Here is a 25,246-nt window from a genome sequence, read left to right as displayed (position 1 = left end):
ATTCATAAGGTATCATGATGGTGCTAGTACATTATGCTCAGTGTTTCCAGCACACTGCTTTCAATAAAGCTGTAAACCCAGCAGCAGCAACAGCAGCAGGATGACAGACAGACACTCCTACAGGACTCACGTGATTGGCCGCCTTATGGCCACGCCCCATTATTTGTGTCCTGCGTTTAGCAACGCTAGAACACGCCCTCCTGGCCAGACGTCACGGTAGGGCGGGTCTCCTGGTGCTTAGTGCGGCTGCGCACCACTTTTGCTCTCACCCTGCAGTTGCTCATAATAACAGCAGCAGCAGGCCAGCAGCAGTTCCATCATGCTGGCGAGCGGCGGTGCCAGTCCCAGCCCCAGCTACTGTCGCGCAATGGGGGAGCGACAATAATACAACGGCATATAACGGGGCCTGGTGGACACACCACACCCGCCGCCACCGCAACATATCTATCACCCGCTCCAGGAGGACGTGCCCCGCCACCACCGTGCCTCACCCGCGGATCTGCACTGTCCGGCCACCCGCTGGAGAGACCTGGCTGTCCCGGCCCTCCCTTCTCCTCCGGCCCGTGGATGTAAGTGAGCTACAAGCCCTCCCTCTCCGCAGCGGCCGCCCTGTCCCCCTCCTCCCTGTGCGGCGGCGGACACCCGTGTTCGCGGCGCCAGGGTTGAGTGCCCCTGCTATGGGACTGTGTGTGCTGCACAGTCCATAACTGGTGGCTGGCATGTCATGGGCACCTCCATTCAGTCTTCTCTCGTGCACGTTCATTCAAGACCTCCTATGCCCCAGTGCCCGCAGTGGGGTGAGATTAGTGGGGGCATGCATGTGTCATCTTATAACCTGCTGTATCCTGTAGATTTGTCATAGGTGGAAGTATGGTACTCACATCATGTATGAGATATGCGCAGTATAATGTATGCAGGAAATGTGCCTCTGATGTGTAATAATGCAATCAAAGTCAGCCCTATGGCATGTGTATAATAAGCTGGTATGTAGTGTTATGTGCACATATCTCCTTATGATGCATGTCCAGGGACATGGCATAGGTGTGGTGATCAGATCACTTAGTGATGAACAGATTGTGTTTACCCATCCACTGCTGCTGACACATTTCAGTGTATTGAGGGCTGGTTCTGCAAAGGCTTTCCATTCACATTGTTGCTGTTTGGTATTCTTGCTGGGTGGCAGATTTCTGCCTTGCTTGGGGCATCCACTATTTCCCATGACTGCACATTTTAATAGGGTCAGATGCAGACCTAATGCAAGATCTCAGTTACAGTGTGTGTGCATATATCTCCTATATAGATATACAAATTTCACATTTTGCTTTTGTCTAAGGAATCTTGGCATATACAAATATCTTAGCTGCAATTTATTTTCTATCTGCACAGTTATTTCTTGATCCTTTTTGGAACATGTACAGTAAATACTGATGCGCTTCTGTTGAAGGAAAGTGTGTTTCTTTTTGTAAACCATGTTTGGTAAAATGCAGACAGAGCTTGATGCACGTACTGAATAGCCACTTGTAGATGGTAGGAAAAATAGGTTTTGGGTCATCTGCAATCAAAGGTGGTATTATGCCAAATGCGGCTTAATTGTTTATAGATGGACAGTAGGAATATGTAAAGGTGTTTTTGTTTTTTTTGTTTGTTTTCTCTTATAAACATGTATTTGCTATGTTTATGTACAGGAAATTAATTTAAAGACACTGCAGTAGTATAAAAAGAAGAGATTAAAGCCTATTGACAATACTTGCATTTCTTGTGTGCCACAAGGCCTTGGATTTAAATCCTAATAGTCTCTGAAAAATCAGTGCTGATTTTGGTTCTGTGAATGCTGATCTGGAATACTTTTGCATAATGTCAAACTTGTGCCGACTAAGCTTGTGTGATACGGCTGTTAATGGCACAGTTTGTGAACACTCTGACATAAAGACTGGAAACTTAAGCCTGGGCTTTCTTTTTGAACTTGAGGGTAGCCAAGTCTCTGAGTACAGATGGGTGAAAACCCCATTCCAAAAAGTGCTTATTTGTTCTGAATTTGTATTTACACAAATGTATATTTAAATGTTTTTTAATATTATTTGGATTGTAAATCAGTGTTTTGTTAGCATTTGATATTTTAATATACACGAGATCCCTGTAATTTCACAATAATATGAATTAATAAAGAGCATACAAGATGAAACATGTATCACCTTCCCATTTGAATCTCTCTCCCAAAAGTGCATTAATCAATGTTTCCATAATCAGTCCTTGTAGGTGTAAATACAGTAATTTTTTTTCACAATGTTTAAACATTGTAATTAGTTTAGTTCTAATGGGAAACTTTCATCCAGTCACAACTGATCTTAGTGTGGTGAAAATGATATAAGGGTTTGTTTGTGTAGTTGACAGAGAAGAGGAACCTTTATAATTTTAGTACTCACTCTCTCTCCTAGGGGGATATTTACTAAAGTGATCTGGTTGGTTGCTATGGGCTACATCTCCATTTCTGAAAACTCTCCCTTTAGTAAATATACCCCCTAGAGTCCCTGTTAAATTTCTTTAATTTTTGTAGAACTCCATTGACATAAAGGTGGAGCCTCTAACAGCAGAATTGCATTAAGAGAAAATGACTCCATTGCATATAACAAATGAAAACAAGTGGTTAACCTAATAAAGTAACTGAATTAGAATATGGATGTTATGAGGTTTAGTAAGCCAAATTATTTCAACATCATAGACCCTATGAAGGCATAATCTTACCCACAGTGTTCATTAATTAGGCATTCTACAGTGTCAGCTTTAATTCATGGTAGTGTATTATATCCCATCAGTTGTTGTGGGTTTTTTTTTTTTTTTTTGAGAGAGAATATAAAGCTTCGAAATTATGCTAATGGTTGCAAAGCTTATATGAGCATAAGAACACCCACTGCTGCCTTGCCATATTACATCACTTGTGTGCATAAATATCGGTGACATCGATGCACACAGAGTAGCCATCTTGCCCTTGCACCAGGTCTGACCTGCCGTAGCCTTGGGAGCTCTCCTGACCTGCAGAACTGTGTAGAAGATCGCATGGGTAATTTATGCATGCCCATGAAAAGGTATTCAAATGGACAGACTCCACCCCCCAAACGTTGACAGCCTGTTACTCACTTTGCGATGGATCCCTATGTGCGTTCATAGTCACGTGATAGCTGGGCTTATGCGCAATGGCAAATATCGCTTGATGTGCGTCCAGTAATCGCCATTGCGTCCAGCTCTGAATTAGGCCCACGGTACATAGGGCTTGATTCAGATGTGGATGCTAGTGCAATCTCATAGATCGCAATTGCAAAAATAAGCTAATGACTTACCCACCGTCCAGTGCATAGACACACCCACTGAAAGCCTCTCTCATCCGCCACTCAAGCATAAAACCGGAAACATGGACTTCGAACCTTTTGAGTAAGTCTAAGCTGTCACAGACACCCGGTCTCCAGTCACGCAGAGGGCTCTCCTGCTGCCAGCAAGTACACAGTAGCTAAATTATGCAGGCCTAGGAAAGTGTTTTTTTTCTTTTTAACTGTCCGGACACTCGTGTGTTTCTCTAGCCACCCCCCCATTACCGCCTCCAAATGCTGACTACCTGTCACTCACTTTGGGAATGCATTTTCTGTGTGAGCATAATCGCAATACAATAACTGCGGGTGCACAGTGCGGGTAATAATCGTTCAATCTGCATGAACGCGCATTTGCATACAAATATGAATCGGGCCCATAGACAGAAACAGTATGACCAAAACATGAATAGTCACTTACAGTACAGAACATAGCAGCAAATGGTTTATAAACATTGATGCATCAGCAGTCATAATAGCCAAGGAAAAGGTGCTTTTGTAGACAGTGGGGATGAGATTATAGTATAAATGAGGGGCATCAAAGTACATGAGGGAAGAGGGCTCTTTTCGTTAGAGCTTATTGTCTACGGGATGGGCAGACAGTCGCAGGTGACATGGAGGGGAGAGACGGTGAGCATGGAGCAGTGGATTAGGATGAGAGACTGAAGGCTTTGATATAGAAATGGGTCCTAAGAGCCCTTTTCAAGTTTTGTGGAGAGTCTGATGGGGAGAGGGTTCCAGAGGAAAAGAGCAGCACAGGCAAAGTGCTGAAGGTGAGAGTAGGAAAAAGTAAATAGTTGTGTGTTAATTATTTTAATATTTACTTTGTTTGACATAGCACCACTCCATGGTACAAGCAAAAATTACAGTGTTTAACTTGCTGTAATATACCTGGAAATGTCGGATGCTGCAGCGGGACCTTGCACTAAATTGAATTTGACCCATAGACCTTTGGGAAGTGTTTATATTCTTTACTAGGAGGTGCGAAAAAAAAAATGATTTGGGATCTATTGATGATTAGTGTTGTTATGGCTGTTGCCAAACATTCAGTTGTCCGCTAGGGGTAAATTCAGTTGAGCATGAGGTCTCGCTACTTGCACTCCCAGGTATTACTTTAAGTGAGCGCTTCAGTTTTGGGTACAGCCAAAAACAAACTTATGAAATTACAACAGAAACTTATTATATGGATAATTCTCACGGGCTGCCTTTGGATCTGTAGACAAACTGAGGAAGCTGGATGCCACCATCAAAAAGTGAGAGGTGTCTTCCACAGTTTATCTTCCGAGACCGGTCCATGCGGAAAATGGTCACAGTAGGCTGCTGTGTATTTACTTCTAATGAAGGCTACTCGTGGAGACACTGCTTGTGGTTATATCACTCCCTATTTAACCAATGTCATTCTGAACCTCCCTACTGATTCTGTGTTTTGTGTTGTGTACCTTTTTTTTTTTTTTTTTTTTTTAGCTCATTTGACATGATGGCTCCCATGTGATCTAGCCTTTAAAAATGCACAAAGAAAACAAATGAACATATGTATTCTTGCTAATAAAAGGCACGGCATGCAGAAAAAAACAGTTTAGGCAGAGTATATTTGGCCATTGCTTATTTTATCAGCTCTAGAAAAGAAATGCATGGAGAACTGATGCACTTTTATATGCTTAGGAAAAGATCTGAGATTTACACCAGATATATTTGTAACTACAAATGTGTCCTTATACATCTTTGTTGCAGTCGCACTAAAAATCCCCTCTCTGCGCACCATGACCCGTGAGACTCTGCTAGCGCTGCGCATCTAGAACGCACCAGCAGACTGTGCTGTTTAGTTTAATATGCAACACTTGTATATCTGTGTGACTGAGTCTTTGTATATGAAGTGCAACAATGTAGCGGCCGCAGCTTTTTTTCATTCCAAGTTCCGTGATGCTACATATACAGACTCTGGTGTACACAGAACGGGATGTTGTTATAAGACCGACGGCCGCGATGCCGCCGGTCTCAATACCTACACTGAAATCCCGACAAAGGGACCTAAGGTAGGCGTCGAAATAACGCCTATCTTAATCCCGACACCGGAGTTCCGAAGGATGCCAGACTGAACTAGGTAAGTCAGGGACTCCATTGGTGTTAGCCACGGACGGGGGGAGGAGGAGAGGGTTGAGTTTAGGAAGCATAGCGGGCTTAGGGTTAGGTTTTTTTGGGGGGTGTTAGGGTTAGGCACTAAGGGGAGGCTTAGGTTTAGGCACGAAGGTGAGGGGGTTAGGGTGTGGGGAGGTTTAGGCTACAAGAAGGGGAGGGTTAGGGGGTGAAGGGGGCAGGGTAAGTGTACTTACCTGACCCCTGTTGGGAAACCAACCATCGGGATTAGGCTCTCGGTATTCTGACAGGAGGCATCTCGACTGCCGACATTACATATTCATTCCCACAGAACTACAAGTGTTGCATATCACAATAATCAGCACAGACTGCTGGTACGTCCTAGTTGCATCGTATTGCATCTGAGACACATTTTCTGCAAAACAAGACACCTGACGCTAGCAGAAGAGCACGGGACCTGGTGGCTCACGCAAGTCGCGCTGCGTGGCGTATTGAGGCTAGATGTATGAGGACACATCTGTACTAATTGGTTACAAATTGCTAAAACATACAATTCAGCTCACTATAGATATTTTCTTTGTAAAGTTTTCTGTTAAATCAAAAGTAGTCCATGCAGTTTGTGCTGCATTTGAATGCTGAATTAAATATTAAAAATGTTTTAAATGTTCTGAAGTCTTTCATTGTAGAGAGGCCTAAACAAAAATAAATATTGTTGTACAATTTTTCTCTTGACTAGCAAGATTTTAGTGTTCACTCTAGCTCCGGCGGCAGGCAGGGTGCCGGAGCTAGAGAGGGAACTTCCGTGTGCACGCTCCCGAAAAGGGGGGCATGGCCATTGAAAAGGGGCGTGTCTATAAGTAGCGTCCCCTTTTCGTCACTCTTGGGGGTGTGCCCGGCACTTACGGACGCACCGTGCAGCCCCCAAGCGCTGCCGACAGGGAGAATAGATGCCGGGCGCATGCGCCCAGCGTCTATTCGGCGGTGACCGGGTCACTGCACATTTCCCCACCCGCGGGACACTGCGACCCGCGGGTGAAGACGGCACCCACAGGCTGTGAGGGCAAGGCGCTTTTTGCCCTCCTTCTGCAGGGCAGGGTGCTTTTTGCCCTCCAGAACGAGGGCAGGGTGCCGCGCCCCGCTAAAACAGCCTAGTGGGAATGCTAAGATTTACATGTCTGCAACCCCGTTATTGGGGAAAAATGTTACCTCTGACTGTCTGCTCTTAGCCAGCAATTAATAAAATAATATGGATACATGCTTTAACAATGGGCATTTGCAGGATTTTAGATACTCCATGCTGTGATTTCTGGGGCATCATGGTACTTCAGGAGTCTCTTTTGCTTGTAGTTAGTGGTTTTATTGGGTTATTTACACCCCTAAGCACTGCAATTGAATTTTTCAAATCTAAACCATGAAGGCAAGTAAACCGTTCAGTGTTAAGGTGATGTTCCTCTTTAAAACTATATAAAATAAAATATACCTCTCCATTCAACTACACACAGCTGAAGCTCCACCCATATCTTTCTGACAGTTGGTGGGATCTAATAGAGGTCAAAATGCTGAGAATTCATTAATTTGTCGGAGATACTGTAGCATGGTTAGCATTCCTATCTCTCAATGGTGTTCCGCGGATTGAGGTTAGGGATCTTGGCAGGCCAGTCAGGTTTTACCACACTTAACTGCGCAAGCCATTTTTTAATGGGCTTCTTTGTGCACGGGGACATAGTTATGTAAAAATATAAAAATAGGAAAGGGGTTTCTCCAAACTGTTGCCTCAATGTTTGGAAGCACACTATTCTGTGTCATTGTATTTGACAGCATTAAGATCTCCCTTGGCTACAACTAAAGAGACCCCTGTCAAACCATTAAACAATAGCTTCTGACAATTTTTTTCTCCTCCACTCAACTTTCCAGTTGGTAGTTTGCATTTGGCAGGAAGTGCTCCTGGCTTCTGTCAGACACAGATGATCCATCAGACTGCATTCGTAACTGCAGAGAATGTGTTTCCACTGCTGCAGAGACCAATGGTGGTGCACTTTATAATACTCCAGATGACAAAGCCGCTCTGAGGTGTAGCGTAGTGTCATCTTTTTTCTTTGTTTTGTTTTGTTTTTTGTTCTTTAAATTTTGCATCACGGATGCAGTAAAACATCACTCAGTGTACTAGGGACTCTGGGCTGTGACTGTAAGCCACCCAGCAAATTGTTTTTAACATGTACAAAGTTGCAGATGACGCACAACAGAAGTTGGGGTGAGAAAAAGCACTTTTTGTATACAGATTCAGACTTATTTGCTCCCAGATGTATGTCCATTATCAAATTGTAAAGTGCAAGCCAGCAATGTAGTTTTGTCACTCCCTGGCTTATTTATGCAAATAAGTCACATTTTGAGTGAAAGAGAAGGTCTGTTTGGCACGACTGAAGCCACAATGTATGAGGACATATCTGTATAAGCAAACCAATTATTTAACATATCTCTAAACAGACTCGGGAGTTGATTCAGTGAACGCAGATTCCCGATGATCGGGAACCTGTGTGCGCAGGACCTGTTATGCGCATGTACAGAACGAGTCCTGTGTGATTGCACGTAGGCCCTGCTATGCCTCTGCCTGAATAACTTGGTAGAAACATTTTTGGGGCAGGGACGGCGTTCCCAGAAATAGGGGTGCGTCTGCCCTGTTTTCCCGGGAGTGGCAAGACCAGGATCTGCGTCCACAGGCAGTTTCTTGTCCTCACAAGCCGGCCAGCCTGCGTAAGCTGAGGCTTACTCAGCTGACTGGTGCCATCGTGATGGTTATCCCAGCCTGCAACCTCGGTTGCAGTGCTGGGATTGCAAATGCAGTAGGGGGTGTCATACACCTTGCTGCATTTGTATGGACGGATTTGCAAACCTGCTTGTGTGTGGCTTTGCAATTCTCTTCTCTGCTGAATCAGCCCCCTCAGAGTTGATGTTTAGGGATGAAAGGAAAGCTGGTAAGAGTGACAAGGGCACCTAAGCAATTTTTCTCGCTAGGGGCCAAATTCAATTCGGTGCAATGATTAATAACCGCGGGAGGGAGTTCCCGAAGCTATTCAATACATCACGCTGTTTGGACAGCTAATGGATTTCTTCTCGCACCCCCTGGGGATGCGAGGAAAAATCCGACAAAAGTGCCGGGTGTGCAGCTGTTTGCCGGCTGAGCGCGATGCTAACAGCCGCGCGCCCGGCACATTAGTCAGAGAATGCAGGTTACCACGTCTTAACACCCAGGTTAAGTCGCAATAACCGCCATTCTCAACCCATTACCGACAACATTAACAGCACATTAAATTGAATAGCTGCGGGAGCTCCCTCCCGCGGCTATTCAAAATCGCACTGAATTGAATTCGACCTTATCTTTTCAAGCTGTTCTTCTAGGACTTGATTTTCAATTGAGACTACAGAAAGCTTGTGGATGAATATTGACTTTTTTTTTTTTTTAGTACAAACACTTTTATAACAAAAGTACACGTGACAATGTGTAAAGTTCTTTAAAAAAAAAAAAAAAAAAACTCAAGTGTTTGTTATATGTATGTACTATTTATAACAAAGCAAAACCGAATCGATATTAACTTGAGTTAGTTTTTTTTTTTTTTTTAAGCTTTTATTCTGACAGCTGACTAGGCACATTCTTGCCACTATGCACTGTACATTGGCTTCTGTGTCTACTGGTAGCTTAGATGATGATAAATGAAGTGTGGGACTTTCACAAAGCAATTTGTAAAAGGAACAATACAAGAAGGGTCCTGAAATTGTTTTTATTATATGTAATATATTTTTTATATGAAATCCTGTAAATATTATTTTTTTTCTAAGTACTTTTATTCTTCACACAATCCTCTATCTGCTGTATGACTTATTGTTAGTGTTTCAGATATATGATGGGAGTTAAGCTGTGTATGTTGATGAAGCTTCAAATGTCCACCTGCATGTTAAGTATCCATACAGTTTTATTATGTTTCGTCAAGGAGTTTTCTTTTAACAAAAGAAAAAGAAAAAAAAAAAACATTCTTACTTGGTGATTTTTGGATTAAAGCAGATAGTCAGTCAGATCTAATTCTGGTAGGTCAACGCAGGAATTTCCCCATGCTGCTTTCCATGCCAGGGAAGCTATATTTATTAAGCTTGGGAAGCTGTATGGTGAAGTATCTGAGCTGGTCTGCTGCTCACATAGGCTCAAGCTTCACTGATCAATGTCCTACCTCTCCAGGGGTGGATCTGCAAGCTTTAATTGTCTCTGGCACGGGGTCCATTGACCTACCTGTACCTTGTTACCCATTTTAGTCCCCTCACATGGCGAGCTGCACTTTATCCTCTGATCAGAGCTAGTGGATTTAGTGCAGTGCTCATTGTGCTGTTTTATAGGTTTTAAACTTAACTTGACTATAAATAGCAATGATGCTCTTAAGGTGAATAGCTAACTGCTTGGTGTTTCCTAGAGAACTGCTGATTTTAATTTTAATTGAAAGCCTAGTGCACCAATGGGTGTGAGGGATCTGACCATCTGTTTTTCAGTTTAGTAGAGATTTATGAGTTTCTGGTGGTTTTTATAGAAAACTGTGTGGGGAAAGATGGTGATTAAAGGGTTTTATTATTTAATGGCTTTTTCGTGTATTGTGTTTGGTGATTACTAGCTCTAAGGGGGAGACTGATCAAACTTTCAAAGAAGGACAAGTGGAGATCTTGACCATAGCAACCAATCGGCTTCTAGCTACCATTTATCTAGTATATTCTATAAAATCATAACTAGAGCCTGATTGGTTGCTATGGGAAACACCTCTTTGTCCTATTTAAATATTGCAATCTCTCCCTATGGATTTATCTTGGTGTTCGGGACCTATAGGAGCACAGCTATACTTGCATGCAAGTCACCATGGTACACAATTTCTGGGATACCTATTTCTGTGGTTTTATCCTTTGTTGGTACTGTAGAGTGCATACAGTTCATGCAGTGCAGTACATAAAATAATTTGGACATTGTATGCTCTGAAAGTGTAGGGGAAACTATCTATGTTCGTTGGCTGCGACTCGGGTGGACAAAAGCCTCTTGTAGGAGGGCAACAAGCAGCTGACACTGGGATTTGAACTGGGGACTCTAAATAAGAGAGACATTGAGAAACTTGCTGAAGACCTCCGTTCCCAACCCTGTGTCAGCTGCTTGTTGCCATCAGACAAGGTTGTGTGTTTTTTTTTTTTGTCTCACCCGATGTCCCAGCCAACAAAAATATATTGTAGGGGAACTGTGCCTGGATAATTTATTGTCCGCCACTCTCGGTACATTGAGCCACTATGCTACTCCTCCTCCTCCTTTTTATCCCCAGAAACAATAAGCTTTGCAGAATACATTTTGGTGTCTTTGTAGACTTGCTGAAATAACAAGTGTCACACCCATGGTGAAGTGCTTCTCGTTGCCCTAATAATCAATATAAAATATTGCTCTAATTTTTTTTCCATTATGCCACGAAAATAATGCTGTTTGTATCTTTTTAAAATAAAATGTGTACAGGGTAGATTTAATTTTATTGCTATTATAAGTAACATGTTTTGGTGTAAAATAAGGATTGGATAATAAAGAACAGGTTTACCATACAAGGAAAAAAGAGTAGTAAATGCTTAAATTTGCTGACCTCAGTAGGATTTTTTGTGGTGTTAAGTTCCTGTAGATTTTAATAAGCCTGAAGGGGAAAAAAGCATTATTTTGCAAACCTGAAAGAAACTTGTGAATGATCAGATTACTCGGTACGTACATGCACATTTTTGTACCTTAGTCTGAGTTCTCATGTTGTGCTGTGAAACAGCCTATAACTTACGCATGTTTAAAGTTTGTTATTGCTGCCCTGACCATTCCCAGTTGCATAGAACTCCCCAAGCAAGACAGTGCTGCTATTTTTATTGCTGGAAATTTCCACTTGGCCACCTGTTTAAGGTGAGCCAATACAATAAGGCATTCCGTAGATGTGTTCTTTCTATATTTGCATGGTCTGTGGTTTGTTTTTTTTTGGTATGTAAAATAATCGTCTTTATTGCATGTGTGGTTTTATAGTGGGACCTGGTTATACATTTGGGAACCCAAACAACCAAATCAGTGCAATTTGGCTACTTTACTGCCTGATCCATTCAATCACTAGGTGAACAGGTCAGATAACTGGGTTTTCTCACGCCTTAAACAGGGTATTTAGTCGTGAGAACGGGATTTCTCCAACAAAACTTCCCGGCGCGATGCTGTTTCCACGGCGCTAAGGTCCGAAAACAGCATTGCGCCTGTACTTTTGTCAGATTTATGCTCGCACCCCTAGAGGGGTGCCAGAAGAAATCCTAAACAGCGCGCTGAATTGAATAGCTCCAGGAGCTCCCTCCCGGCGCTATTTAATTTGCGTTCAAATGAATCGAGCCCTTAGGGGATTAGGGCAGAAGACTCCTAACATTAAACATCTGCATGTTCTTATGACAACAAATACATCCAAACAAGTGGTATAATTTATTTATTAGCAATGAAATAACATTTGAATAAAGCATCTACCATAAGAATAAAAATAGACCTAGACACATGTATTTGACACCTGAATACCATGAATCTATGATTAATGGCAGGAAATACACAGGACCTTTTCACTACATTTGGAATTCAAATGAAATTGGCGACAGTGAGCACCAAAAGTAGCAATAGTTAGACACAAGTTAATCTTATACATGGTGGTTTTGTCATGCTTTGGGTTGGATGTCAGTCACTTAATTGGTGTATTTCTGTTAAACTGACAGAAGTGATATTTTTCAGTTAGTATTTCATTTTTTTTATAGGCTTTTTGCACTTTTTCTCTCAAGCAAAGGGGCACATTTAAAAGTAAAACGAGTTGCAAGCTGTGTTGGGTCATAGAAATGTCATTGAATCAGATTTTAGGCTGCTGCTTAATGAACAGAATTGTTCTATTAAACAGACCATTATGGAAATTCCTCTTTCCTTATAAAAGATGGCCACCTCCCCTTTGTAAAGGGTAAATTGCTGTGATGGCCTCTTCATCTGAGCAGCTTAAAGTATGCTAATCCAATTTGAGGTCAGACGACCTTGTAGACATCCGGAGTATATGTGGGTCAGCGTTACATGTCGTTACAATGTATCCTATATGCTACTAAACAAATTGTATTTTATATTGGCTTTAATGTTCATGGTCCATTATATGTATATTAGTGTCAATTGTATATATGGGTGCACAATGTCTGTATATTTTTTTCTTTATGTATAATGATAAACAACAAAAAAGCAAAACAGTGTTTATATCTGACTGTTTATAAGACGGACTTCGGACGCACAAGGTTGCCCTCTCTAGCTCCGGCGCCCTGCCTGCTGCCGGAGCTAGAGTGAACACACATATATATATATATATATATATATATATATGTGTATATAAAATAAAATATTTTAGAGGTAAAAAGACGCACACACTACACCATAATCCAATTGCTGGGGTGCAAAAAATCCCACTGGCAACATGAAAACTAGTCCATAAGAGAGAGCACTCACCAGGCTTGTATTCCAGTACAAAAAAGTTGTTTCAATTGCTTACATCATAGTACAGGTCGACGTTTCGGACCCACAACAGGACCTTTATCAAGACCATGAAGTGCCAATACACCTTGTTCAGAAAAGAAACTGATAGAACACTCTTTTAGCCACCACCCATTGTCACTCAAGTCAAATTTACTAATCTCTGTTTATTAGGATATTACGGAATAGTTCCGTTCCTGAGCGTGCAGAGATACAGCTACGCAAGTTGTGTGATCGTTTTGCAGCTCGTGGGTACACCATGAAAACTATTGAGATGCCTCACCAGGGCGAGAAAAATCTTGTTACAGGATCGACCAACTCGACGGGCTACTGACACTAATACAGTGATCCTGAGTGCTAAATGTGACTCCAATCCACAACACACTCAGAGGGCTATTAAGAAATATTGGCCTATTGTGTCTTCAGACCCATCTTTCAAGAAAATTGCGAAGCCTCCCCCCCTGTTAAGTGTGAGAGGAGGTCCCAATCTCAAAGATGTCCTGTTAAGACCAGATATGCACCAAAAAAAAACATTGATACACAATGGCTATGCCAACATAATGGCTGTTTTAAGTGCCTGGGCTGCACTACCTGCAGAGCACTAATTACAGGTCAATACTTTTGTCACCCATTGAATGGGAATAGGATCTTTCTTCAGCATCACTTGATGTGTTTATTAGACCATGTGGTATACTATTTAGTGTGCCCATGTGGTTTATTTTATGTTGGGAAGACTGTTCAGACATTTCGAGAACGGATGTCACAACATCGTTCCTCTATTAGACTGGCATATGCAACGGGGAGCTCTGATAAGCAAGTGGCACAACATTATTTGAAAGAGAAACATCAAGTCTCAGCATTACGATACATGATTATCAATTGGGTCGCACCAGCTCCTAGAGGCGGTGATAGAGGACGTACTCTTTTAAGGAGGGAAGCGAAAAGGATCCATCGATTGGGCACATTGATGCCTAGAGGTCTAAATGAGGTGAATCCTCTCAATATTTTTCTATGATATTTTTATTTTAATCTTTCCATTTTTAGGTGACAATACTCAGTGTATTAAGTCCTCTTAAAGATCATAGGATATGATGTTTATTATTTTTCTGGGCCTGTTGACCAATAATTTATATTTGATATTTTATATGTATGTCCTATGTGGTATGTTTTGGTCTGTCTATTAGTCACTTAAGTTCGTGAGATTGTTTTTTTTTTTTTTCTAATGTTGCTATGGTTACCCGTTTAAGGTTGCGGATGGCCCCCTAAATAGAATCGCTATATAGGTGATTATAATAGCTTCCATCTATGATAATAGAGCAGGGAGCTAGGGAATGTTCAATAAGTGAGATGAGATATGAGCTTCTATACTTTAAGTGATTGTGTGCTCCAGGTATTACATACTCTCTTTAGTAACCATGACAGCGATTAACGCAGGGGATAATGTAACTCTTGGTTTATCTGAGTCGGGTGCCATATGCGTTCCACAACATGGAACGCAAGCTTGTGTTGCCATGACGGTTAGTGACGTTTGTGGTCACATGATTTCCGGTGTTTGTCATGTGACTACAGGAGCTAGCGCCATTAGTGATTCACATGGTAAACAGTATGGCGCGGCTCTGGTTAGGAATCGCGTGGATGTCTTATGATGATGTTGTTTTATGACTAAGAGGTTAGTTAATTAAGATAATATGAGATGACGCCGCCCATGGGGATGTGTCCAACTGTGACCTTGGGTATATAAGGCAATATGATGATTAGTTATTGTTCTTTCTGCTGTGGGATCGAAACGTCGACCTGTAGTATGATGTAAGCAATTAAAACAACTTTTTTCTATTGGAATACGAGCCTGGTGAGTGTGTGTGTGTGTGTGTGTATGAGATATATATATATATATATATCTCTATCTGTATATATATGTATATGTGTATATATATATATATATATATATATATATATATATATATATATATATATATATATATTATATATATTATCTATTTTATACCTGCGACTAGTCAACAGACAGCACCTGTCTCATGTGCTAGCAAATATTCTGTTAAGTGCTGGGTTTGTCGCGGGTCACCAACATTTTACCGGGTAGCAGAGGTCGCTTGTTACAACCCATGGTTGATTGAATGTGCATTTGAATTGGTTGAAAGATGGTAAATGTGATTTGATATCCTTATAACATTAAAGGTAGGTGTGGTGCCTGAAGGCATATATTGTATGTATTTTGTATTAATGATTTCCTTGATTATTTTTCCTGCATAATCTGATGCATGTGTACTCTGAAAAGTAAGGTTTCATCCAGTAATTTTATCTGTATTTAAAGCTAATGTGACTTTAGAGAGCTAGGATTTTGCCAACTGGAACCAAGCTACAATCACTGGTGTCCCACTGCTAGTTGTGAGAGGTTTTAGCTGGATGGAATGCTTTGTTAGAGATTTTACTTGGCTGGAGTACTTGTGTTAGAGCATCCAGTTTGAAAATTCTTGCGTTAAATTTGTAATTAATGTTTAATGCATCTCTGCTGGGATGGTATTTATATTAATGTGTTTTTGTAGTAGTGTTTTAGTAGACTTATATAAATATATAATATATACACACGACTGGACCCTCCTTGTGTGATGACTCACTTTCTATAGCCACATATCTTACTGCAGTATAAGTCCGTTTTCTTCATTGGTCATTGAGGTTGGGGTGTACTTGTGGTTAAAAAAATACAAAAAAACGGCAGTATGTGAGCATGTGTCAGGACTGTTGGCATGTATTGCCATTCATCCCCCTATGGTTGCTTAGGCTCTGTGTGAGCTGGATTAACTGATCAACACAAATGTGAGCAATTCCCCGCATGGAATATTAGTAGTGTTGTGTTTTTTTTTTAAATTATTTCTTCATTTTTAAAAGTGAAAAACAAGAAAGTGAGACCGTTACATATTGACGAGATATGCAACATCAGTATAGATAATACAAGGAATATTTGATAGTTTTAAAACATCTGAAGTATATTTCATTAGTTTTTTTGTTTTGTTTTGTTTTTTTTTATTTGTGGGGTGGGGGGGATGGTACAGAGGTTAATTTTAATCATTCAGCTGCTTCATTTCCGCTTCTATTTACTTGTTGGACTTAATCTCCTATTTGAGCAGTTTCCGGCTGCGTTCTCCCACGTGTTTTACAGTCATTACTATCTGTGTTTTCAACTTAAGTGATTTTGTTTTCTCCACCTCAAATGACAGAGGGGTCAGCAATATTTGTGCTGCTTCACTAATACCCCTTTTCCACCTAAATTCCGGGTCTGCACTGAAGCCGGACCAATCGGCCGGCTAGCAGCGCACTCCAGGTCATCGTGACCCGGCGTGCGCTGTTCTCATAGCAGGGTTTAACGGGCTACACCCGTGTTAAACCCTGCTAGTTACCTGGGTTGGATTGCCGGGTCACTCGACCCGGCGATCCAACCCTCTGCCCTTTTACACCAGGGAGCTGCCCGGGTTAACCCTTCAAAAACCCGGGTTTTAGCTCCGGTGTAAAAGGGGTATAATATACAAGTAAATGTAGCATATGAAATACTGCATGTCAGCACAAGTGTTCTTATATTTATAAGTCCGATTCTTCTAATGCTGGTCATACACTGAATAATAATCGTTTATATCAGCCGATGATTTCACAGCTTTAAAACAGCTAACTAAGTTTAGTTTGATTATCAAACCTGTTTGAAAGTGATGACCATCATTCAGCCGCTTCCATACTGTTAATGAAGATCTCCATAATACATCTTGCAGCCATTAAGACTTCTTTATTATTGTCCCATCACTCCGCCCCACGTCCTTTTCTTCTGAACGTGTGCACAATTGTGCAGTCTATGCCAGCTTTAGGGGCATATGTATCAAAGCTTGATGTGTGATAAAATTGTGTGTGTGTGTATATATATCTATATATGTGTGTGTGTATGTATGTATGTGTGTGTGTGTGTGTATATATGTATATATGTATATATATATATATATATATATATATAATTATTATTATTTTTTTTTTTTGCAGGCTGTGTTTAAGAAATGATAGTTTGGAGCTGATTGGTTGGTGATATACATTTCACAATTTTATCTCACATCAAGCTTTGATACATATGCCCCATAGTGTTTATTGGCCCAGCCATTCTTGGTTACCCTATATTAGATTAACTAAGCCGTGCTCTTCCAGGTGCGAAATATTAAAGTGCCTTTAAAGGTCACATGAAATACTATTTTTTTGTTTTTGTTCATGCATGTCAAATACTTTCTTGAATAGGGTATGCTGCCTCTAATGATTCCTGTGTAACCTGGCTACTAAATTTCTGTGACTATTTAATACATGAATCCTTGTCAAATGACCTGGGAATCATACAATTCTCTACAATCATACAGCATACACATTCTGCAGCTCTTTACAGAGCATATATGGCCATTCCTGTCAATCCCTGCTCCAGTGGAGCTTACAATTTACATTTCCTACCACATATACACACATATACAGGTTCATTTTGTTGGGAGCCAATTAACCTTCCAGTATAGTGTGGGAGTACCTGAAGGAAACCTTCACAAGCACGGTGAGAATATACAAACTCCACACAGTCAAGGCCTTGGTGGGAATCAAACCCAAAACCTCAGTGCTGTGAGGCAGCAATGCTAACCATTACCCCAACTGTGCTGCCCAATTTACTATATATGGATAATTCAGCTGCTCGGTTAACTGCTGCAAAATTTGTTAATTACCAGTTATTCATATTGCGCCCACATATTCTGCAGCCCTTTACAGAGAATACATTTCTAAAATATATAAAATCAGGTTCCATATTGGACTGTACATTGATGGGAACTGTACCATATTGTTTAGCAAAGAAATTAATAGCTGTGCACACCGGTCCTTCATGCTGTTTTCCCCTCTACTAGCAATTCACCCATGCTCAGTTCTCCTAACCGCTGTCAGGGAGAAGGAAGGGGGTAGGTGTGTATGTGTATGTGTTTGGAGTGATCCAGGCACCAAACAGTTACAAGCTCTAGCTCCCAGGATGCACTGGGTCCTCCATATATACCCCGCCCCTGGCTACAGGTACTCAGTTTATTGCTTGGTGCGCAGTATCAGTTCACACCTCTAGACTGGGGACTGCTCAGGCAGTCCTAAGCTTTGTGTTTTTGTTTTCAACAAGTATGCAGCAATAGGCGTCCTAATGGATGCCTGTGTTGCTGCTCCATCTATCCCCACCGGCCCTGCAACACCAGTGAGGGAACTGCTGACTTAGGCGGGCATCAGCGGAGTTTGACTAGCGATGACGCTGGGCCCGGGACTGCGCCCGGAAGACATGGGGACACAGGTAAGGTGAACCATGTGGCAGACCATGCCTCCAGCAGTGAAGACCTTCCAGAGGTTGCTGTAGTGGGGAAACAATGATGACTGCTTCCCTCACTAGACCACTGGGGGCATACAAATCTGGCGCTGCGGACAGTGGCGGCGGCCATGTAAAAGGACAGTGTACCCGGTGGATTGATGCAGCCTTGGGGAGGTAGGCCCTCCCCCAGCCCAGACGCCGATCTAGTGCAAGGTTTTTGCGCCTCTTCCCTGCCTCCCTTGTATATGAGATGCCCAGGGACCACTTTCAAGTGCTCTACTGTAGCTGCGAATCTCTGGAGGTTTGGTCAGCCTCCCTGTATACCTCTCCTTTGGTGGCCAGGTTATACAGAGCTCGATATCCTACTAAGCTTTGTGCTTTTTGTAGTTGTCTAAGAGCCTATTGCAAATATATTGCTTAAATGCATTGTATGTGGCTTATGCTAGTTCTGCTGTGTTATACTGCCTTTTTTGTCTCTGAAAGGCTGTCAGTTATAACTGTCACTGCTATTTCTCCTCATCCCTTTGATAGGATATGGGGATTTTCTGTGTACTTCACATTTACTAGATATTTGTGAAGGTGGCCAGATTACATTGTTACCTTTTTAATATCAGGGCTTGACAAATTTTTCTAAAATCTAGGAGCCAGGATGAAAGTGTAGGAGCCAGATCACTTACAGAATCAATTACAGGAGTGATTGAGGAGCACAGCTCTGTGTGTTACGCAACTGTTATACACACTATACTAGTCCACAAAATGGTCGCAGTTGAATGGATATAGTAACATGGGAGGCCCCCTCACTGCTCTGCACAGCTCCCATGCTCCAGCCCCCACCCTCCAGTAATAACGGACCACATTTCATAGAAAACAGTGGTGCCAGAAAGTACAACAGAACCCCCCTTCCCCTCTTGGTCACACCACTATCCCTCTGAAGCCGTTCCGCAATCCCTGGCCACGCATAGACCCAGGTTTTATTTATGACTGTCACTTATAACTATCACTGCTATTTCTCCATTTAACCCTCAGACTACAGGTGTGTAAAGGTTAAATTGTAAATCACATTTTGCTTGTGAATATTGTGCTGCCCATCCCCCTCTCTCCTAATTAATTAGACGCTCAGCTGCAATTGAGTGTTTGCTGAGGGGAGATTTGGTCTCTCTCCCTCTCTCATAGGACAATGGTATATAGTACTAGAATCCTACCAACTTTTTGTTGCTTGTATAAACTGTGCCAATTTGTAAGTATATTTGTATGCATTGCACTTATATCCTACGAATGTGACTGATTTAGTGCCCATTTACAAATATTTATATGCATGTAGATCCTACCAATCTTATGTGTTTAGGTAGTTTATTTTAATACCCTTTTGCAAATATATTGTATGCATTTTATGTGACTTATGCTAACTATGCTGTTGGAGAAAAAAAAATAAAATTTCCTAGCCCCCCAACTACCTGGTGTATAGGGGTTAGAGTACTTCACATTTATTTTTTATCTGTGAAGGGGTCACATTGCATTGTTAACCCTACACTTGTAGATTATTTCCCAAAAGGACAAAGGGGTAAACAGGAGACTGTCCCTGTGCTGGTTTCATGTAAATCCTGTGCAGTAGGCCTCTCAGGATTTCATACAGGATGGACTGTGTTGATTGTTATAGACCACAACAGTCCACCTCGCCAGAATTTGTTCAGAGGTCACCTTGAATGTCCTCCTGGTATCAGGTTGTGACGCAGTTAGTGGATCGCTTATCCACCCCCACACTGCCTCCCACTTTGGATTTCACACAGTGATTTATAGCCTGCTTTGTTTCCTCTTCCCATACATCCTTTCTGGATGGGGGGGGTTATGTCCACCTAGTTCAGAATCTGGCTTTTAGCATCTACATATCTGCAGATGTTACATGCGAATAAGGAATTAGCCATCTAAACATATAAATGGACTGCACCATCCTCTCAGTCTACCCTGTTTTCAGCTTCTGATATATCATCTGAGGAGGCAGAGGATACACAGGTTTCTACCTCTGGGTCTTTCTCGGAGAGGAGGAGTGTCATTAATCAGTGGATGTTCCTCTCTAGCAGGGGTGGTTAATTCAATCCTCATTATAGAAGATGAAGTACCGGCTCCTAAAAGCCTAATAATCTGGTGTTCAGACACCAGAAAGTGATTTAGGCTAGGTTACCTCAAGCTGAACAGCTCACTGAGTTTATGGGGGAAGCATGGAAAACTCCAGATAATCTGTTCCAGATTCCAAAAAGACATGTCTTTTTACCCTCTCCCACAAGAAGGGTGCATTAGGTGGGAAACCCTCCTCCCTACTGGGGATTCTTCTTACGTGTCACCTTCCTAAAGGGTTACTCCCCAGAAGGTTGTTTGTACAACTCCTCCATCAGATTCTTTCTAGACCCTTGCCCTCTATTAGATCATTCATGCCTTGCAAGAATTTCTCCGCAATCAGATGGTATCCATTCACTCTGCAATACAGGTCCTGGGGTCCGTGGTATCCACTTTTGACATTGTGGAATATGCCCAGTTTCATTCCAGGCCTCTGCAATGACTGATTCTCTCCCGGTGGAACGGGCATTATCTTCTGATACGGTTCCAGACGATCCTCCTCTCTCTGCAAGTCCGGTTTTCCCACATGGTGGCTGCAAACGTCTCATCTGGGGCACAGTGACTGGTCATCATTATTTTAAGGGAAGATGCATGACCAAGGAGGTTACCTGTGTCTAAACATCCTGGAACTTCGTGCAGTATACAAAGCACTCATTCAACCACAGCATATCCTAAAGGACAGGTCTGTCCAAATCCAGTCCGACAACGCGTCCGCAGTAGCCTACCTCTGCCATCAGGGAGGCACGCAAAGTCTGGCAGCCATGAGGGAAGTGACAAACATTCTGGTCTGGGCAGATTGTCATCTTCCGATAATATTCATCCCTGGAGTCCTAAACTGGGAAGCAGACTTCCTAAGTCATCAGGACATACACACCGGTGAATGGGCTTTCAGATCCTAGTGGACAAATGGGGACTACCAGAAGTATACTTGATGGTCTCGAGTCACAATCACAAGGGCCCCTTGTACGGTTCCAGAACCATGGCCCCCCTCAGCCACCTTCGTAACTATTCTGGCAGTAAGATGGGACTTCAATCTGACATACCTATTTCCTCCAATCTCCCTCCTCCTATGGGTCATCAGGAAATTCAAGCAAGAGGGCGGCACCGTAATACTGATGGCTCCTGCGTGGCCCAGACGCCATTGTTCACCGACTTATGGAGTCTGTCAATAGACACTTTGTGATTTCTTCCTCTAAGGCTGGACCTGTTCGCACAGGGTCCCTGTATGCATCTGGACCTTCCTCGTCTGTCTTTGATGGCGTGGCTTTTGAGTCTTCACTCTTAAGAGCCAAGAGTGTTACTACCTCCTGTAATTCAGACGATGCTTAGAAAGCGAAAGCCTTCCTCTGCCCACATCGATTACAGAATTTGGCACTCGTATTTTAAATGAGCCAGAAGTTTTTAGGGTCTCTCGAGTGCTTGCTTTTCTCCAGGCTAGGTTAGACCGGGAACTCCGTCTGGCCACCCTGAGGGTTCAGGTATCTGCACTATCAGTTTGGTTTCAACGAAGGATCGCCCCTCTGCCTGATGATAGAACATTTTTGGAGGGTGTTCTGAGGGTTCAGCCTCCCCTTGTCCCTCTGGTAGCTCCGTGGGATATGTCTTTGGTTCTCAGGGCTCTAGACTCTCCCTTCAACACCTGAAATCAGTAGACCTCAAGTGGTTGACAGCAAAGACAGTTTCTCTTCTCGCTATCTTCTCTGCCCACAGGGTCTAAGATTTGGCTGCGCTTTCTTGTCACTCCCCCTACCAGGGCTGGTTACCTTCCTAAAGTAGTATCCTATTTTCATGTAAATTAAGAAATTGTGGTTCCAGTCTTCAGACCTCTTTCTAGGTGAAGCTTCTCTGGATGTTGTACGTGCTCTACGTATCTACGTGGATGGTACAAACTCCTTTTTGGGAATCTGATTCTCTTTTTGTGTTGTATGGCTTTCATAGGCGAGGCTGGCCAGCTAACAAACACTCTGGCTAGATGGCTTCGTATGACTGTTTCTCAGGCTTACACACAAGCTGATCTCACTGTTTCTAACACAGTGACAGCACATTCTACTCGGTCTGTGGGACCATTGTGGGCGTTTCTACGCGGTGCCTCTGCTTAACATTTGTGCAAGGCAGCCGCGTGGTCTTCCGTCCACACTTTCACCAGATTTTCATTCCAACCAATCAACTAGTTGGATGGTTGGACAGAAAATCTTTACGTGTGTATGCAGCTTTAGAGTGTTTCTGGTGTACAATGTCCTTCCTTCTCCTGCCTTGGGCTTGGTTACAAACTGAGTGCCTGTAGCCAGGGGCGAGGTTTATATGGAGGAGGACCCACAGCATCCTGGGACCTAAAGCACAAGTTGTTTGGTGCCTGGATCACTCCAGCCAATTAACCAATTATCCACCCCCCCCCCCAAGGTAATTCCTGTGGGACCCTATGGACCTCACCTCGAATAAAGAGTTAACAAAAGTATGTTCTACCATAACGCTTATTTTTTCAAACCCTTGATAGTTAGGAGCTGACTGGTTGGAGCATCATTTAAGATTAGTAAAGATTGATAAGCGGAATATCACTTGATAAATCTGGACCATGGTCCAGTGATTGATCTAAAAAAGGAGATTTGAAGCTTGCACTGTAGTGTAACAATGGCATTCACTAGTAAGGAGGTGTGGGTGACCTTGCTGACTTGACCGCAGCATAGCAAACACCACTGGACACCTCCCTGACTCCTGATAGTGATTGCCGTCCTCCTGCATACAGATAGTTCACTGGAGGAGGAAGTATGACAGACTGCTGTACTGCAGACTGCTGTACTTGACTTAGGGCCTGATTCTGACCCGCTCGCGAGCCTCCGTCGTGCGCATGCGCGAGACCCGAATAACGACTGCCAAGCCGTCGTTATGGGTCTCGCACCAAAGGAGGCGTGCTGTCGATGGTGATTGACAGCACGCCCCCTTTGGTTGGCATGCCGGGGGCGTGGCTGCCCAGACGGAGGCGTTCCCATGGGAACGCCTACCGTCTGGGCCCGGTCCACTGACATCACTAGTGATGTCAGTGGGAGTGCTTTTGGCTCAGAGCCAAAAGCACTCCTGGGCTTGCGGCAGCGAGACCCTACCGCAGGGTCTCGTCGCAAGCCCGATGGTCTTGAGCATCGCGACTAGGGATGTGCAGGCTCGGATAGGTTCGAGTTTGCACGTTGAGTTCGGATTTTTCCCTCCAAAAAAACGGAACTCAGAAAGAGGCTAAACGTCATCTTACATGGACGAACATCATCATTCCTGGACAAAAGTCCAGGAATGATGATGTTCATCCATGTAAGATGACGTTTAGCCTCTTTCTGAGTTCCGTTTTTTTGGAGGGAAAAATCCGAACTCAACGTGCAAACTCGAACCTATCCGAGCCTGCACATCCCTAATCGCGACCATGTTTTTGGCCGCTCGCTATAGCTGTGGGTGGTCACCCACAGCTATGCGAGTGGCCAAGAGGCCGCTCCAAAATGAAGGAGGGACGGCCCTGATTCAGAGCGAGCGCTCTGTCAAAGCGTCCGGCTCTGAATCAGGGCCTTACTCCGATACAAACTCACAACATGAGAGGTTATATGAGCAGTTCATTCTACTGCTTTCAGGTTTCTGTACCCATCAGTGACCTGATAGAATTTAAAGCACCCACTCACAAAAATCAAATTTCCCCCTCCCTAGATTACAATATGCATTAATAATTCCTAAAACAAACCGAATGGTACAAAATGATGTGCAGCAAAAAACGTTACTTGTGAAGGGTCATACAACATGTCTCTTTATGTAATTGATGCACTGCCACAATGGTATGTGCCTGTTCAGAGCCAGCAATTTTAAGTGCTGCTCAGAGTGCATTTGCATTGATTTTTGCCTTGTGCGTTCTGAAAGTGTCATTGGTCAGTCCCCAAGAAATCAGTGGGGTTAAAAGCTATACTTCAGTTGTTGCTATATACAGCTTTTTGATTACTAGATTAAGACAAGCAGAACACAATGCATGGGTGTCAAAAGACTACATTTTAAAGACATCTCGGATTTAAATTTCAGGATCTGCCTTCGTGTTAAGGCAAATGGTGGATGAAGCAGATTAATAACAAAACAAAACCCTAGTGACCGGCTAGTGTGCAAAATACCACTGACTGAATGCAGCACTAAATGCTCTCTTTAGCAAGCAGCCTATATTACAGAATGTGAGGATCAGTCCAATGTTGACGGCTATGAAACCAATCGTATAGATATGGGTAGTGTGATCGCATAGCTGTGTACAATTCTGGGTGAATCCTTTGCATTCTTTAACAAAATGATTAAAGGGATTGTTACTTACAATATTAATTATTTTTTTTTATTGTACTTTGCAAAGGGAAATGTGTATGTTCATAGTGTTATGTCATCTGTCTGTACCGGCTAGGAATAACATTAGGGATGTGTCTGCCAACTCTTTGATGGTTTCCTGTTACTTCTTCCTGCATATTGGACAGAAGGCCCCTCCTATTTGTGTTGTGTTTCCTTACTTTTACAGTACTGCTGTTTCTGGTGGGACAATCCTGTGTTTTCAGACCTCGCAAAGGATATAACTGATCAGTATGCGTGTGTCAGCTTGGTTAAAGAGGCATTGTTGGGTGGACTAAAGTTGTCCCAGTATTATTTTTACAATGTGGAGAGGTATTTCGCTCCACTGTGCAACACATAATAGTAGGAGAAAGCTTAATACACAGTGGTATGATGATCCGTTTTCAGAATTTGTATTTTTCCTTTGTC

At 42.7% G+C, this 25,246-nt stretch overlaps 1 protein-coding gene across 1 annotated transcript in view; it reads left to right on the top strand.

The window, feature by feature from the left end:
• The first annotated feature begins 281 nt into the window (after window positions 1-281).
• SNRK (SNF related kinase) overlaps window positions 282-25,246 on the top strand; it is a 67,898-nt gene continuing 42,933 nt past the window's right edge. The window contains exon 1 of the mRNA XM_088462780.1: window positions 282-569. The gene's annotated coding sequence lies outside the window, so the exon portion shown is untranslated. The remainder of the gene's footprint in view (window positions 570-25,246) is intronic.

This window comes from Taudactylus pleione, unplaced genomic scaffold (assembly GCF_031769625.1).
Source record: "Taudactylus pleione unplaced genomic scaffold, aTauple2 ptg000053l, whole genome shotgun sequence".
Lineage (NCBI taxonomy): Eukaryota > Metazoa > Chordata > Amphibia > Anura > Myobatrachidae > Taudactylus > Taudactylus pleione.
Note: the sequence above shows the minus strand (reverse complement) of the source record. Positions and strands in the feature narration are given on the sequence as shown.